Below are 17,613 nucleotides of genomic sequence, written 5' to 3' on the forward strand. Positions count from 1 at the left end.
GCTGTGACTTGTCCACATCAAACACACTATGGAAGGTCCCACTGTCCTTCCTATCTTGGTGTCTCCATCTTTAAAACCGACATAATGTCCACTGTACAAGATGGCCACAAAGATCAAATAACTTGTGCAAGCGGATTTTGAAAATTCTGAAGTGCTATCTCTTCCAGCGTAAGGCATTATCATATCTCCTGCAGGATAAGCTGAAGTGGGGCAACTCTATGAAGGGGCTAAAGGAAGCCAGGCTCCAAAGGCCTCGGAAGGTTGTTTGTGCTGGGTGGGTCCTCAGGTCACAGAGGCAATCAACAGCCAGAGAAACCTGGTTGGAGCTGGACTGGGGGTCCGGGGGAGCAGGCACCCGGAAGGGCAGGGGGCAGCCCGGGGGCCGACCCCGCACTACAAACCATACAGTGAGTCCCGTCATGCAGTCCTCCCATAAACCAGTAAGCCTGGCCTGTTCCAAGCGCCGAGGAGGCTGCCCTTCACTCCCTCCAGACGGCCCTCCAGCGCAGGCACCACAGGAAGGGGCCGCGGGACCATGAGACCTGGAGTCTCTGAGGGAGGCAGGATGAAAGGGCAGCCTTTGCAGGGTCTGCAGGGTCCCAGAGTCCTTGGCCCTTCATGGGGGCTGCATCAGCCCTCCTGTTCCTTCTGTTTCATGGCGGAGCCATGCTGAAGTCCCCAAGGCACTCCAGGCCATCTTGCTCAGCTCTCTGCTGAGGGTCTGGCGACACTGCTTGGTCTGGCCTTTGGAGAAGTTCACCCCTGCTCCCAGGGACCTGTTGTCTCGGTATGTGGCCTTTTAAACTCCCAAAGGCAAATGACTCAAATTGCTATGCTGGGGATGTTCAAGGATGTGCATATGCATTTTCAAATTACCGATTTTTTGTTATAGTAGAAAAGCTGCTGTCACAGCTGATCAGAATGGTCTCTTTTAAAAATCATTACTTTCTTCTCTTGTGTTTTGGTTAACTAGAGCCACCATCCCTCACCCCAAAAGGAGAACAAACAAAGGACAAAGTTCGGCCCTGAAAAGACAGCATCCAGCTGGCAGTCCCAGATCCATCCTCCACCTGCACTCCCGGCCCGGGTGCCAAGCTGGCTAAGGTGATGAGGTCCCAGTATAATTACGCGGGCAGCTTCCGAGCTGCCTCTGGGATCCCTCACACCATTCGGCAGCTCACTGGTTGCCACACTGCTGGCTCCTCTGAATGCTATTTCCTGTCTTAGCAGCTTGATTTCGCTACAACGTGCACATACTTTACCACTCATGAATAATGCCCCGGTTCAAATCTGTCACAGGATGCAGTATATTTTGGAAGCCACTTAACGGCAAAGGTGAGTGATTTGCCTGAGCTCATATATATTTTCAGAGTCCTACTTCCCACGGGTTTTCTAAACGCCACCCGTGGCTCACAGTCTTTGCCTTGTTGTCACAGTGTTATCATTTAACATGTATCAAGTATGCACCATGTGTCCAGTGCGCTAGCAAATGAATAGAAACAGAATGTTCCTGCCAAGTTGATTTATCATCTAACCAGAGTGAGCAAGAGAAGAAACAAACAGTGGGAGGTGTCCCACTCACGCCGAGGTCAGCCCGCGGTAAAACCGGGCCAGACCTCTTTGCGGCACAGCCTTTTGTTGCCGCCCACAGACAGCTGCTTCTCCAAGGGAGACTATTGTGGGGTGAGTTTTAAGAAATTTTTTTTCTGAAATAAGGTTACCACTCTGTTTGGGACATCCTCTTAAAACAGGATCCTGGTCCTGCTTCTGGCAGTCTCTCTTATCCACCATGACTCTAACCAATGACCTCTGGTCCTGTTTGCTCTGCCACCCCCGACCTATACTTCAACCAGGAAAGAAGGCAGATTTGAGAGCCCTTTATACCCTCAAGGGGAATATTTATCACACCTCTTTTGTGAGTGCCAACTTTTTGTATGTCTGGGTCCCTACATCCAAAAGTAAGCCAATGCCACCTTCTGGAATTTCTCCCCTCAATTGGCAATTGGACGGCATAAGTAGTTTCAGCTGCATTAACTCTTATTTTAAAATTAGTATTGATCACAATTACCAAATAAATCTAAGAATCAGCCAGGAGAGGGGCGTAAGAAGAGCTTATGTCAGACAAGTTCTCACAAGAATAAGGTCTTAGAGAAGCAGACTGAAGAGCCGCCAAGGGCAGGGGGATCAGGGAGGAACTGGCAGGCACTCCATGCCCCAAAGCCACAAAAAAAAAGTGTTGTCTAAAGCATTTCCCAGAAGGGTAGAGCCAGACATCCATGTCTGAGGATGAGCCTCAGCCAGAATCCTGGCCTGAGCCCCAGAGTTTATGACTCTGGTCATTGAGTCAGGAGTCTCAAGTTGCTGTACATCAGGACTCAGTGGTGTTTCCTACTCTCATGGGCAAACTTCTGAGCAGAACATGAGGAATAATTCATGAGGCCAGAGGCAAACTGGGCCCAGGATGTCTGCCAAGAAATATGAGAGTTGCCTTTGGTTTCTCATCTTGGGTTATCTGTACTGACCAATTTCATTCACTTCCCCCACTGCAAGGGGCTCTGGTCCCTGACAGAACCCTCTTTCCCTTGACCACCTAGGCGTGCCCTCAGCGTTGAGGCTGGAAATGCTTTATGAGGATTCCCAGCAAGGAGGAGCAATGCTGTAACCAGCTAACCTGGTAGCCCCCCTTTTGGACCTGGAGTGGGTGCCAATCACTAGACCTTTAAGGCTGATTCTCCTCAGAAGCTCTGATCCGCTCATGCCCAGAACTGGCACTCTCCAGTTAGCCTAGGAGAAGGCAAGTGTGTGTGCCCTACCCAGGATAGCCTCATAGTTTGTGAATGCTTACAGCAACCTAAGAAAGAGAGAATTATTTTTAGCTCCATTTTAGAGTTTGAAAAAAAAAAGAAAAAGAGGCTTAGAAAGTCTAAGAAATTTCCCCAGATTCACCCAGTCAGCAAGCAGTGGGGACAAGATTAGAACCCGGCCTGCCTGGCTCTCACATCAGACTCAGCTACCTCCTAGAGCCACAGTGGTTGCAAACAGGGACCTCCTCTGCCAGAGTGGGAAGTCAGTCTTTTTTCCAGGAAAAATTAGGATAATTCTTAGATTCTCATTACATATATTTTTATTGATTGATATGTTGTTTGGTCATGTTGTTAAGTCATTTCAAGTCTGTCAGTTTCATCTCCTCATGAACTCTAAGATTCTTAAGGATAAGTACTATATTTCCTCCTAAATGTTCTTCCCTGCTTAGCTCCACTAAGATAATCTCCAACTTAATTCAAAAATTTTCCCAGTCTATCTGCTCTGGTAGGACATGGCTTAGAATTCACTCCCCGGGATTTTGTTCCATGTTTTCTTATTCATAACATTCCTATTGTACCAGCTAAAGCTTCTCCCTTGGCTGCATCACTCTCAAGACTAAAGTTTGTTCCTAATGATGCTCGTATACTTACCAAGATGGCTATCTGAGTCCCTTTGGGCTGCTGTAACAAAACAAAACAGTCTAAGTAGCTTACAAACAACAGAAATTTATATCTCACAGTTCTGGAGGCTGGAAGCCTGAGAGCAAGGTACCAGCGTGGTGGGGTAAGAGCCTTCTTCCAGGTTGCATCCTCTCATGGTAGAAAGGGCTCTTTTATAAGGGCATTGATGCCATTCAGGAGAGTCCTGCCTTCATGACCTAATCACCTCCCAAAGGCCCTATTTCCTTATTGAAATTGGACAGCCCAGAAGAAATGGATAAATTCCTAGAAACATACAGCCTACCAAGACCAAATCATGAAGAAACAGAAAATCTGAACAGACCTATTACTAGTAAGGAGATTGAATCAGTAATCAAAAACCTCCCAAGAAAGAAAAGTTTAAGATCAGATGGCTTCACTGGTGAATTTTACCAAACACTTAAAGAATTAACACCAATCCTTCTCAAACTCTTCCAAAAAATAGGAGGAAACATTTCCAAACTCATTTTATAAGGCAAGCATTACCCTGATGGCAAAACCAGACAAGGACACTACAAGAAAAGAAAATTACAAAACAACATCCTTGATGAATGTGGGCGCAAAAGCCCTCAACAAAATATTAGCAAACAAAATTCAACAATACATTCAAAGGATTATACACCATGATCAAGTGGGATTTATCTCTAGGATGCAAAGGTTATTCAACATCTTTAATAATTCAAGGATTATTCAAATCAATCAATGTGATACACCACATTAACAAACTGAAGAATAAAAACCACATGATCATCTGAATAGATGTAGAAAAAACATCTGACAAGATTCAACATCCATTTATAATAAATAACTCTCAACAAATTGGGTATGGGGAACATACCTCAACATAATAAAGGCCATATATGCCAAGCCCATAGTTAACATCATACTCAATGGCAAAAAGCTGACAGCTTTTCCTCTATGATCAGGAACAAGACATGGATGCCCACTCTCACCACTCCGACCCAATGTTGTACTAGAAGTCCTAGCCAGATCAATCAGGGAAGAAAAAGAAATAAAAGGGATCCAAGTCACAGAGGAAGAAGTATAATTGTCTTTGTTTGCCAATGATATGATCTTATAGTGAGAAAATCCTAAAGACTCTACCAAAAAACTCTTAGAACCAATCAATGAATTCACAAAATCAATATATAAAAAGAAATTGCTTTTCTATACACTAATAACAAACTATCAAAAAGAATTTTTAAAAATCTCATTTACAATTGTATCAAAAAGAATAAAATACCTAAGAATAAGTTTAACCAAGGAGGTAAATACTCATACACTGAAAACTATGAGACATTGATGAAAGAAATTGAAGAAGACACAAATACATGGAAAGTTATTCCATGCTCAAGGATTGGAAGAATTAATATTTCTTAAAAGTCCATGCTAACCAAATCAATCTACAGATTCAATGCAATCCCTATCAAAATTCCAATGGCATTTCTCACAGAAATAGAACAAATGATTCTAAAATTTGAATGGAATCACACAACATCCCAAATGTCAAAGCAATTGGGAAAAAAGAAAAAAGCTGGAGGCATTATGCTTCCTAATTTCAAACCATATTATAAAGCTAAAGTAATCAAAACAGTATGGTATTGGCACAAAAATAGACACATAGCTCAATGGGACAGAATAGAGAGCCCAGAAATAAACCCAAACATATATGAACAATTAATTTACAGCAAAGGAGCCAAGGATATACAATGGAGAAAAGAAAGTCTCTTCAATAAATGGCATTGGGAACACTAGATAGCCACATGCAAAAGAATGCAACTGGACCACTATCTTACACCACACACAAAAGTCAACACAAAGTGGACTAAAGACTTGAATATAAGACCTGAAACCATAAAACCCCCAGAAGAAAACATAGGCAGTAAGCTCCTTGACATCCGTCTTGGCCATGATTTTTTGAATTTGACACCAAAAGCAAAGGAAACATAACCAAAAGTAAACAAGTGGGACTATATCAAACTAAAAAGCTACTGCACAGCAAAGGAAACCATCAACCAAATGAAAGGCTATCTATGAAATGAGAGAAAATATTTGCAAATCATATATCTGATAGGGGGTTAATATCCAAAATATATAAAGAACTCATGTAACAAACAATCCAATTAAAAAATGGGCAAAGGATTTGAATAGACATTTTTCCAAAGAAAACATACAGATAGCCAACAGGTACATGAAAAGGTGATTTGATTTGTATCATCAGAGAAATGCAAATCAAAACCACAATGAGAGATCACCTCCCACCCTTTAGAATGGCTATTCTCAAAAAGACAAGAAATAACAAGTGTTGGTGAGGATGTGGAGAAAAGGGAACCCTTCTACATTGTTGGTAGGAATGTAAATTGGTGAAGCCACTATGAAAAACAGCATGGAAATTCCCCAAAAAATTAAAAATAGAACTACCATATGATACAGTAATTCTACTTCTGGATATTTATCTGAAAAAAAGAAATCACTGTCTTTCAGAAAAGATATCTGGACCCCCAAGTTCACAGCAGCATTATGTACAACAGCCAAGATATGGAAACAACTTGAGTGTCCATCGATGGACGGATGGATAAAGAAGATGTGATGTATGCATACAATGCAACGTTCTTCAGCCATGAAAAAGAAGGAAGTCCCACCATTTGCGATGACATGGATGGATCTTGAGGGCATTATGCTAAGTGAATTAAGTCAGACAGAGAAAGATAAATACTGTATGATCTTACTTATACGTGGAATCTAAAACCAAAGTGAAATCATAGATACAGAGAACACATTGGGCATTGCAAGAGGTGAGGAGGTGGAGAGTTAGCAAAATGGGTGAAGGTGCAAACTTCCAGGTATAAGGGTATAAGATAAGTAAGTCCTGGGGATGCCATGTGCAGCACGGGAACCACAGTTCATAATACAGTGTTGTATATTTGAAAGATACTAGGAGAGGAGATCTTAAAAATTCTCATCTCAAGAAAAAACCTGCAACTATGTGTGATGATGGATGTTAACTAACTTTACGGTGGTAGTCATTTCACAATATATACGTAGGTCAAATCATTATGTCATATACCTAAAACTAATACAGTGTTATATGTCAATTACTTCTCAATTTAAAACAAAAATAATTTCAGCAAAGGTACATAGACTGTTCTCCAAAAATTCAAAACACAGATTCTGAAGACAGACTTTGATGTACCACGTTTCATCTGGAAGAGAGCAGACATGCCATTATGATGTTGGGGTAGGGTGTGATATTTTTAATATACCATCAATAAATTAAAAGATATTAGCGATCCCATAGGCTATTCATGAAAAGCTTCACCACCTTAATTTACCAAAGAAGACATTTCATAAAAACTATTTTAGTCTTGACTGACTTTGGCCACTCAGAAATAGAAATTCTTGCAAGACACTATTTTAATTGAGGACAAAGGGTATTACCCCTAAAGTTAAAGTCAAATTTTAAAAAAAGTAAAGTACAAATGCATGTGGGACTAGAAGATTTTTGTCCCAATTTGAACTAGACTTTCTATATGCAACCTCATTGTCAAGGACCCAGAAATATCTGTTCTGTCGATCAAAAGGAAGGCCCTTAATGAGCCCACATAAAACCCAACGTGAGAATACTGAGTAAAGCCCAATTTGACCATGAGTTTCCAGATACTGTCTCAAGGGAAAAACTCAGAGAATTCACACACCATCTGAATGCATAAGAGCAGGAAGATCATCAATGCAAGACAAATAAATCAGCTATAACTTTCCTAGAAGCAGAAAAATACTACAACAGCAGATATAGACTCTATTAAATGGACAGTTAGTTAAACATCTTTCTCGGGGTCACCACAGCAATAATTTTTTTCTTGACCTGAGTGTAAGTCCCTCTGATATAATTCCTATTTACTTTCAAAACCTAAAAATTAACAAAGATACAAATTTAAGAAGCGAATTCTTCTCCATATCAAAGTCAAAGTCTCTTTTTAATAACTCAAAAGTCTTATGAATATGGTTACACATAAATATTTTTTCAGTGTGTACTCCTTGGCTCGTTTCTCTGTCTTGTCAGATAGCTGGCGTCCTACAAGAAAGTCCGTGAAGAGAGGGTGACGTTACTTTCCAAATGTCTGGCGACTCCATCCCTCCCTTTTCTGCAATCGTCGTGTAGGGAAGGCAAAAAGGGGACAAACCTGCCCAAATACTCCTGCCACTTGTCGCTCAGGATCCCTTCGTCTGCTTCCACGTGGCTCTCAAGGAGGCAAAACCGATCGCCAGCATGTGACGTGCTTGTAGGATCTTCTCTCACCTCCCCTATTTCTGAAGCAGAATCCGGTTAATGTCAGTTTGGGGTGTGAGTATAACTTTTTGTATAAGATTTGACAATAATTTTTAAAAACAAGCAAGAGGAGGCTATTTTGACCACTAACTTGTATGTTAGCTTTTCTTCTTTGGCCTACATTTTTAAAAAAGAAAAAAATAGGATTGCTTCTTGGCTGTGGCTATAAGTGCTCATTATCTTTATCATCAGAAAGCAGTCATTAACTCCTAATTGGGCCAGGTGCTTCAATTAGAGATGGCACCATTAAATTAGAGTCATAGAAAGCTTCTCATTGTACTCATGATGGAAAGACGCATGTGTCTGGGAAGGGTTTAACTTCACATATTTGAAAGTATGTTCAATCCCAAGGGATTTGTTTTGCGTGAGTCTCTAGATAGCAAGATTAAGATGAGAAGGAAAAAGAGGGGGATGGTATCTTTGCTTGCTTGCAAAGAGACACTGGTGTCTATCACTAAAATATAGATATGCACATCTCTATATTCCCCTGAAATAAGTCCCTATAATGAAGGCATCTCCCTCTAGAGAGCAGCATATTTAATTAGAATGGATTTATGTACGGTGTGGCTCACCAGGGGAGCCTCAAGAGACGAACATCTTGTTATGGGAAAGCCCAAGAGATTCAGCCGCCAATCCTCCTCGGGCCTACTCGGCGCGATGTGCACAGTGAGCCCCAGGGTTCTGCCTGCAATAAAGATGGGTTCTGCTCAGCTCTCAACAATGGCCTCTTAGAACACAAGTATCCCTCCTTTTGCCACATGAGGTAAACCTGCTTCTGTTACCCATGCTGAAATTCCAGAACCTTCCCCTGGGCCTCCTAGCTGCTGTGATTAGCAAGAAGGAAGAGCCTCGCTTCTGCCCAAATTCACACCACAGTGGATCCCTAAATGTAAAGCACTCAAACCCTTTAAATGCAAATATTTTATTCTTTCCTCTATAATCAAAAAGGCACTCATGATAATGTCTCACCTAGATCCATTTTTTATTAATCCTTTCTAGAAAACAGTAGTTTTCTTTAAAGTTTTTACATTGCAGCTTATTGCACAAAAAGAAAAACAATAATTTTAAAGTGATGGTATTTTATATAATTTCAACTTTTAAAACTAAAACACAAATAATTGGTAATCATGTTGTTAAAAATACGGCGTAACAGATTGTCAAAACACCTCATGTTGGCCCAGCTCCTTTCAGTTGACAAACATTTTTTTATCTTTACAACTCTTTGAGAAAGGCAGCAAGGCATTACCAACACTGACACCAAGCCAGCAAATCATACTGCCCTCTGTTGAGTTCAAAACTATGAAATAATTAGAGGCTGCAAGCCTAAATCATAAGAATTTCAAGCTGAATCGTAGGTTGTGTTAAACTCAAATAGGCCTGAAACGGCCATTTACACTTGTGTCCCTCCTCCTAACTGCTCTGGTCATTTTTCTTGGCTGACTAGCAATTTCTAATGCAAAATTTACCTGATCATTGCTGGTGTTCTTTTAAAAGTCACCAGATGGCCACGTGAGAAGGAGTAGCTTGGGGTCCTGGGCCACTCCTCTTGTCCAGCATGTGCAATCTATAATAACCTTTGATAACCAACCTATTTAACCGCAACATTCCACATGGACGCGAGTTTACCAGAATGACTCCTGTCTCCTATTACGCACAGACACTCCGCTATCCTGGTGATCCTTAGCAATTCTGGTGAGGTTTGAGAAAATTCCTTTATTAGGAGACTTACCAAATAAACCACAGATTATTTAGCAAAACTGAAACAGAAAGAAACTTTCCAGGGTTTAGCCAAAAGACACAGCAGAGAACACAGGCTGAAATAATGAGTCGGCAGCTCAAGAAGAGAAGGGAGAAGGAATAGCAGAGCCCCGCCAGGCTTCATTATGCCCCTTGAGTTGCTGGTAGTAAAGTTAATTTTTAAATGCTTTGAGGTGATTAAAGAGCTGGCATCACTCTAAATGTAAATAAGTCCCATTTCATTTCCGCGAAGCCGGCTCTGGTCGGGGCAGTCACCAGCTACTTGGCCTGCTGATAAATTTAAGACCCATAGTCTGGTTCATAATTAACCCTGTCTTAGGAAAGCAAAGCGTAGCAAGCTCCTTCATAAAGACAAGCACACCGCGAGACCTGTTCTCCAGTTTCACCAGGGAAAAGTCGGTGGGTCAGAGAAAGCCACGTTAAGCTCAGAAAGCCTTCTCGTGTGGATGACGGAGCGCCAACCAAATATTTGGTAGAGATGGTGTCATTTCCTTCACCCAACAAATCTGAAAAGTGATTTGAGAGACCAACCTAGCAATTGAATTTTGGTCCGTTTTTTAATAACAGGATTCTGTCCCTTCTACTTGAAGCTTCTGGAAGGAGCCCGATGAATTATTTATTTCCCACTCAATGCTCTCTCTCCCCGCGTAGGCTCTATTCATCCCTCCATCTTATCGTAATAAGCCAGGTCAGCCCCGAACGGAACTTGAATCACGACTGCCGGCACTGCCTGCTGCCCCGCCTGCCTGGCCTACTTTATATTGTTTGCACTCCACTGAAGTCGGTGTGCTGGCCGTAAGATTGTATAACTGCTTTACCCCGGGGACCCTCATAAAAATGAGAGGGTTGGCTCATAAAACCGTCCCACTGTGCAAAACTGTAAATAGCTTCCTCAGAGGCAGGACGATCCGCGGCTGCAAAAAGTGCCTCCCCTGGTGCCAAAGGACAGGCCCGCCCCTCCACAGTCCGCACCTCCACCATCCGGTGGGTCCTGTTTGTCCGGGGAATTGCAATGCCAATTGTTTTATCCATGTTTTGCAACTCAGCGCCATTTCCTCGCTCATATTTCCCTTCTGTTTCCTCTTTGCCACTGTTTGCAGATGCAGGAAAAGGCCACGGGCTCAGATGAGGACAAGGCCCCTGCTGGAGCACAGTCATGTTGACAGGCCAATGATGATCCGTCATCCTCCTTGTGTTTACACGAGGGATTAAATAAATAAACAGACTGTCCAGCTGCTGTCTGCTTTCCAGATTCAGAATGATGGTCCAGAACAGCCAGGCTCTGACCCTAGCTAGCATCCTGTGTAGCGGTGAACTGCAGGGTCATTTGGATGCCCATGTTGTTTCTAATAACTCCGTGAGCAGCACTGCAGGACATACCACATACCTTCTTCTACCAGCCACCAAGAACAACCAGCACCTCCATTCGAAACGCTTGTCTCCCCTGGTGTGTTTTCTAAAGAAGTTCTGAAGGAATAGAAGAACGTGAGACAGATTCACAGATAGGATGCAGCACAGGAGAAAGGCACGCGAGGTGTCCTGGCTGAGACAGCTGGCCCCTCCGTTTACGGATATTGTGACTTTGAGCTGCAAATTACATGCAAGCATACATTTCACCTTTCCTAAAGCAACCCCACCACAGAGAAGGGGGAGTGTAGCCTAGAGCAGTGGTTCTCATGGTAGGGTCCCCATTAACATCACCTGGGAGCTTGTTAGAAATGCATATTCTCAGACTTATGAATCAGAGACTTCAGAAGAAGGGCCCAGAAATGTGTGTTTTAAACAGCCCTCTAGGCAATTCTGAGACACCTAAAGTTTGCAAACTACTGGCCTAGAAAGAGGACAGCACACAGCACATATCATCAAACTGCCACGTGCAAACAGCTCTGCTGACCTCAGACAAGCCATTCCGTCCTTAAACCTCCATTTCCACCTGGGAAACAGGCAGTAACAATCATGCTGGGGGACTAGTTAGTGAATGTATTCGGCCTATTAATCACAGTATAGGATCAGCTAATAGAAAATACTCAATAAATATTAGTTATCATTGTTTTTACTCTTCTGAAAACACTAGGACTGGAATAAAGTATTTGCTCAACAAATGAAATGAACAAATGAATCCAGGAATGAATGACAGGATTATAGATGGTCAGCTTGCATCGAGAAGGAAAATTCTAATGGAAATAAACAACTAGATCTCTGCTTTTTAAAACACAGATTAGAAAAATAAAGGTACTCTTCTCTGAGATCTTGTGAACATTGCAAGCATTTAACCAATGATAGGGTAGGAATGAAATGAAGGAAGGAAGAACAGAGCAAAGGGAGTGAGTGGAAAGGATAGGAATTGAAATTATTTGTTTTCTGCACTGCATTTTAAACACAGACCCTTGACTTGGAGCATTTCTTTCCTCCAGGTAGTCTACCTAGAGCCGTGCCCCGATACCCTTAGGGTCTTTCTTCTCTTTTCCTTTACCCTTTCCTCTTCAGTTTAAGGCACTTTTTTCCTGATTAAGAGCTACTTTGTTTCCCCAAATTCTAATGCTTGCAGGGGAGCAGTGCTGGAGTGGAGGAATTGAGGAGGGGTTCTGAGAGAGCCACAGAAGGGGCTAAAGGGAGGTGGAGCCAGGGCTGTTGAGGGCGAGCTCAGAAAACACAGGCTCATGGGATCATCACAGGGAGCATCCACTCACGGGATCGTCACAGGGAGCATCCGCTCACAGGACCGTCACAGGGAGCACCCGCTCAGGGAATCATCACAGGTAGCATCTGCTCATGGGATCGTCACAGGGAGTATCTGATCATGGCTTCAGAACGCAGAGTCACCACACCAAACCCAGGTTCGAAGTTAGTTCAGGTGAGGAAATAAAAGCTACTAACTGGAAGTCTCTGCAAAAACCAGCTGAATCTGACAACTCTGCTGCCTTCACTTTGCCATGAGAAAAATCCTCAGTGACTTGAAAAACTGAGAAAGGATTTTCCCCTAGACATGAAGTCCTGAATCAACTGACGAACCCAAATGGAGACTAAGGGAGACTACCCCTCTATCATTCAAGCCAAGAGTGTATTTCCTCTGCTGGACACAACTGCCAAATTCTTCAGCAATGAGGAAGCTGTGCGATGGTAAAAGGTAGATCTTCGAATGAGTTTAGCTGGCCATGTCTTCATTTTTCTACCCAAATCAGGTCCATCTGAGAGACGGAGGAACAACCAAAGAAACGAGCTTAGACTAATTTGAGGTAAAGACGTTTCTTGTAAGTCAGAGCATCACTCTGAAGGAAGACCCACAGGTTTGACCTAAAGCTTAGCTTATCTTAATGACAGAGTTGCCTGCTCTCAACAGGATATGTACAGCAGTGTCTCATGGTGAAGACCTGTACCCACTGTCCCACCTTCCCAACCCTCCCCTGAGACTGGCTTCTTCAAAGAAAGCACCATGTGACCATATTTCCAGTCAGACTATAAACTGCCTTCAAGTTAGGTTAATCCATAATGGACAGAGGGCGCTGTCTGTCCTGAGTGGGAGGTGTCTTACTGAGCTCCTCCCACCTGGTCACCGCCATTTTCCAGCCTCGGAAACTATTTGACCTGACAACTCTTCGTGAAAGAGATTTCTGCTCTTCTCTCTCCAAAGTCATTTCTCTCCATCTGGCCCCAGTGAGCAACATATATCCTTTCAGCCTCCCCTTCCCACCATCCAAGACCACTTTCTCCATAGAAAGGGAGTTCCAACCAAGAACTCTGATAGACCCAACGCTGAGGGTGCCGAGGGTGCTCAGTAAATGGCCGAGGGTTGTTTTTGTCCCCAGAGCACAAATCACTTCTACTGAATGGAAACCCTTTTCTCCTTTTTGAAATCGCTTCGTTCTGAACTCCGATCCTCCTCTTTCTGGGCTTCACAGTTCTGTCTCCACATCAGGCCTGTTCTACATAGAAAATCACCCCCTGCCTCCCCAAAGAAGTCATCAGACACGAGAAAGTGCAGTGAGACTGAGGTGAGCAACGATCTCTTCTAATAGTTATCAGTGAATAACAAGCAAGTGAATACTGTAAAGCCAAAATGACCAAATACATGAGTAAGACGTAAGTATCCATGTTCACCTGATAAAGCCAGCCTCTGTGACAGAACTCTTTCCCAGAGCTCCTGCCACACGCGTCCGTGCTTGCCTTTGCCTCCCTGCTCCTTTCACCAGTGATGACAGGCAACAGAAAGCAGATGCCATGTTCCACCTGAGAGCAACAGTCTCACACGTGACAAATTCATTTCCCAAAGATCTGACTGATATTCAGAATGTAATGCACTGATCGGGCCAGGAAGAACCAATGATTGTACTCAAGCCATAGAAATAAGCGATGCAGGGGTAGAATGAAGCCTACTGAAACCTTCTCCCATCTTCTTGTGGTCTTTCGAGGAGTTATTATTTAATATCTCTTGCTAAGTGCAATGATAATTGAGGAATATAAAATTTGCTCCATAAATGGAATGTTGCCAGGTCAACCATAAGAACCTCCATCTCTGAGAAAATATCTCCTGTGCCTTCATTTGTCATTGTCATTTACTGAAACAATAAAAGCAGCAAAATAGTAATCTGCAGCTGTGTGGACAGTGAATGAAAACACGAGCTCAGGAGTCCAGTAGAGCTGTTTGAATCTTGGCTCCACCGCTTAGCATGTGGTTCCACTTCTCTGAGCCTTAGTTTTCTTAACCTGGAAAATGGGGAAACCACCTTATTTCCTTCAAAGGTCCTTGTGAAGATTAAAGAAGGCATTGTGCATGCGGCACAATTCCTGGACCAGCGAGTGTTTATATGGAATTGGCTGTCTTTACAGTTTCACAAAGAACTGGCACCTAGGCCATCCCATTTGATCCAGACAGCACCAAGATGAGGCTGGCGAGGCAAGCATTGTCGTCACCCCGTTTTACAAATTAAAATGAAAAGTGGGTCAGATCGATGAACTGACTTGCATTTGCTCACATGGCACGTGGTCCGGGGTTCCTGACTCCAAAACAGATGCTCCTTGACTACACTTGTACACTCTTGTGTTAATATAAATTTCCTTTGTGACTCACATCAAATTATTTTATGTGATTCTAACCGCAATCACACGAAGCAGGTGGGGCAGACATTATATTTTGCAATTTGACAAATGGGAAAACAAGTTAGGGAGCAAAAGGTCCGCCGGGGCGCCCCCCTCTCCGCGGGTCCTCCTGGCGCTGAGGCAGCGCCCGGGAGAGAAGAAACCAGCCCCCCTCAAACTGCCGGAGATCTAGCGTTTCATTAGTCCTCTGCTCTAAACACTTTGAGAAATGAACTGTTTTCAATCTACAGAAGGCCCTTCCGCATATCATTTCAAGAGCGTTTAACGTTGCAGAAGTTTTTAAAGAGCGATTTCTAATCCAAGGTGGGAAAGATAACTACCTAATAAATCTGTGTCGCCCGAGGTCCCACCTGATCGCCTGCTCCCTGTGCAGCCCCTGGAGCTGAGGGCGGAGGAGGTGGGGGGCGGGCACAGGGAGGACGGGCGTCCGCAGTCACCTCGCGGTCACCTGGCCCCGAGAGCCACCTGGGCTGGGCGGGCGCGGGACCGGGCCTGGGTGGCCTCCCGGCCCTGGGCGCCGGTGTTCCCTGGAGGCGCCGCCCGCTCAGGTGTCCCCTGATGGCCATTTGCGGACGGGAGCGGGCACTTGTTCCCTGGCCGCGCCCAGGGAGCGGAGACGCAGCGGCGCTGCGGGGGCGCTGGTAATTTTGTAACCAGCAAATGAAAGGGCAGAGGAAAATCCCCAGGAAACCTTTCATTCTGAGGTATCTCTAATTTGTGCAATTATGTAAATATGTTATGCAGCTCTCCTTAGATCCTGAGCTGCCACAGGGATGGCGGAGCTAAAGCTGCCCGGCGGGGCCGCCTCGGACTCTCTGCTGCGGGTTTAGTCAGAAGGTGGAGGGGTCAGAGGACAGTGCTTCGTTCACTTCAAGTATTTCATAGTTTTAAAATCTTTTATTTGTGCTCCATTTTCTAAATCTGTGACTGAAGCGAAATGAGACTTGAGTTCTGTACTACCGTCCAGTTTTACAATAAACTTTATACAGACTGACAGTCCCTAAATAGAGCTATTTCTGTGCACCAAGCAAGATCAAAGGAGACCGGAGGATGATCTGAGGATGGCGGGGGAGGAGAGGCCGGCCCGGCGCTGGGGGAGGCGGCTGGCAGGGTGGCAGTGCCCGGCCCAGTGGGAACCATATGGACCGGTGCTCCCATTTCTCCAATGACTGTGGTAAGATGTCACATTGAAATTAATATGCAGAATAGTAACAGTCTTTTTAGTCGTTTGTAATGACAATTACTAATTTTTAATAATTTCTTGGCTTAAAACTCTTTTTGCTTCATTTTCCCGAAGTGTCAGGATTAGATTTGATGATCAAGTAACATCTCGGTTCTGGTATAAAAGAGCCCCATTTGTTACATACACAATTTCTAACCGCGTTTCCAGACTTCATGCCCTAAAATGTAAGCCGAGGTACAGCTGGTGTGCAGAGAAAGGCACAGTGTCGCTGGAAGTCGTGGAGGCAGGGAGAACTCTCCAGAGGCCACAGGGGCTGGGAGGTAGGCTGGTGGCCGTGGGGCCGCGGTCCGATGTCTGCCTGGGAGTGAGACAGTCTCTGGGGACAGGCTGGCAGGGAGGTTGGATCGGGGCAGTTTGGGGACAGCATGGTGGAGAGAATTAAGAGCCTGGCAGTGGGTATGAGAAGGTGTACAATTATTACATTTGTGCCTCAAAACATCCCTAAGAAGTTGTTGGTTTTTTTAGTCTCTATATTGTAAGTGAGGAAATAGGCTCAGGAAGGTGAGGGATTGCTCAAGATCAAGCAGCGACTGTGGGGTGGAACGAGGACTGACTCCAGGCCTCCCTTCTGGAGGCTGATAAAGGCTGTTGAATAGAATGACTCAATGTTCATTTAAGTGAATCATTCACTCGACAGACCCCCATTGATATGGGGAAGAAAAACCAAGTCCCTGCCTTGGAGGGGCTCACAGTCTTGTAAAACAGCAGAGAAGTAAACAGTCGCTTTCATGGAGAGAGGTGACGGAGTGGGGAGAGGGGCAGGGAAGGCATCCTGAGGAGGGAGGTGTGACCAGTCCAAGTATGGGGACAGTGGCTAGCCAGGCTAGGAAAGGAGAAGGCAGAGGCAGCACCTCCTGGTGCAGAGGTAACAAACGAACTAAACGGGAAGAACAGCTGCAAGGAATGCAATGTCTGGAGCTCCTGAGGGAAGAAGTTGACACATGAGGCTGGAAAGGGCGGGTCCTTGAGAGCAGGCTGAAGCCGGAATCCTGGCGGCCAGGGGCTCTTGGAAAGAGCTGAAGCGGGAAATCCACGTGACTACATTTGCCCCTGAGAACAATCCCCTACCCGAGGGTGGAGGGTGGATTCCAGGAGGCCACCCACCTCCCATCTCCCCGTCTCTGTTCCTAACAGGTTTTGTTCCATCAACATACTGGTTAGTCTGTGTTTGTCCCTCCAGAACCAGTCCCCTGGCTTTCTCACCCTGTTCTCTGCATCACTTGGCCTTCCTTGCCCTTTGGCTTCTGTCTGGGCTCAGCCTTGGAGGCAGTGGCAGCTGGGTTCCTCCCTTGTCACGGCTCCTGTCTGCTGGACTCTCCCCCAGCGCAACTCTCATTGCATTTCAGTGACACCATTCCCTCCTCAAGTGCCTCAGGCTCGGGGATGACACTAGCTTTCCACAATTACTACTTCCCGGGAGCTTCACCATTCTGTGTTGGCCCCCTTATCCCTGCCCATACCTCAGTAGCCTGGCCCTGTATTTAATTCTTTTGGAATTGAGTATGCCATCCTACTCCTGTGGAGGCTACCGCCCCAGCCGCACTGGCAAAGGGCAACCATGATTCGTCTAAGCCAATCAACAGATGGCATTCCCTTGACAGCTCTTCTTGGTCCAGGGTCGGCCCTAGTCTTCATTTGGGCCAGTCAGCCTGAAGAGGATGATGCATTTTGCATGCATAAGGGAG

At 44.6% G+C, this 17,613-nt stretch overlaps 1 long non-coding RNA gene across 1 annotated transcript; it reads left to right on the forward strand.

The window, feature by feature from the left end:
- The first annotated feature begins 1,557 nt into the window (after nt 1-1,557).
- Nucleotides 1,558-15,690, forward strand: LOC139080442 (uncharacterized). The gene is made up of 3 exons (XR_011534959.1): nt 1,558-1,683; nt 7,564-7,845; nt 10,689-15,690. It is a non-coding gene; the product is annotated as an uncharacterized lncRNA (long non-coding RNA).
- Nucleotides 15,691-17,613: the final 1,923 nt, after the last annotated feature.

The sequence above is a fragment of the Equus przewalskii genome, chromosome 30 (genome assembly GCF_037783145.1).
Source record: "Equus przewalskii isolate Varuska chromosome 30, EquPr2, whole genome shotgun sequence".
NCBI classification, from domain to species: domain Eukaryota; kingdom Metazoa; phylum Chordata; class Mammalia; order Perissodactyla; family Equidae; genus Equus; species Equus przewalskii.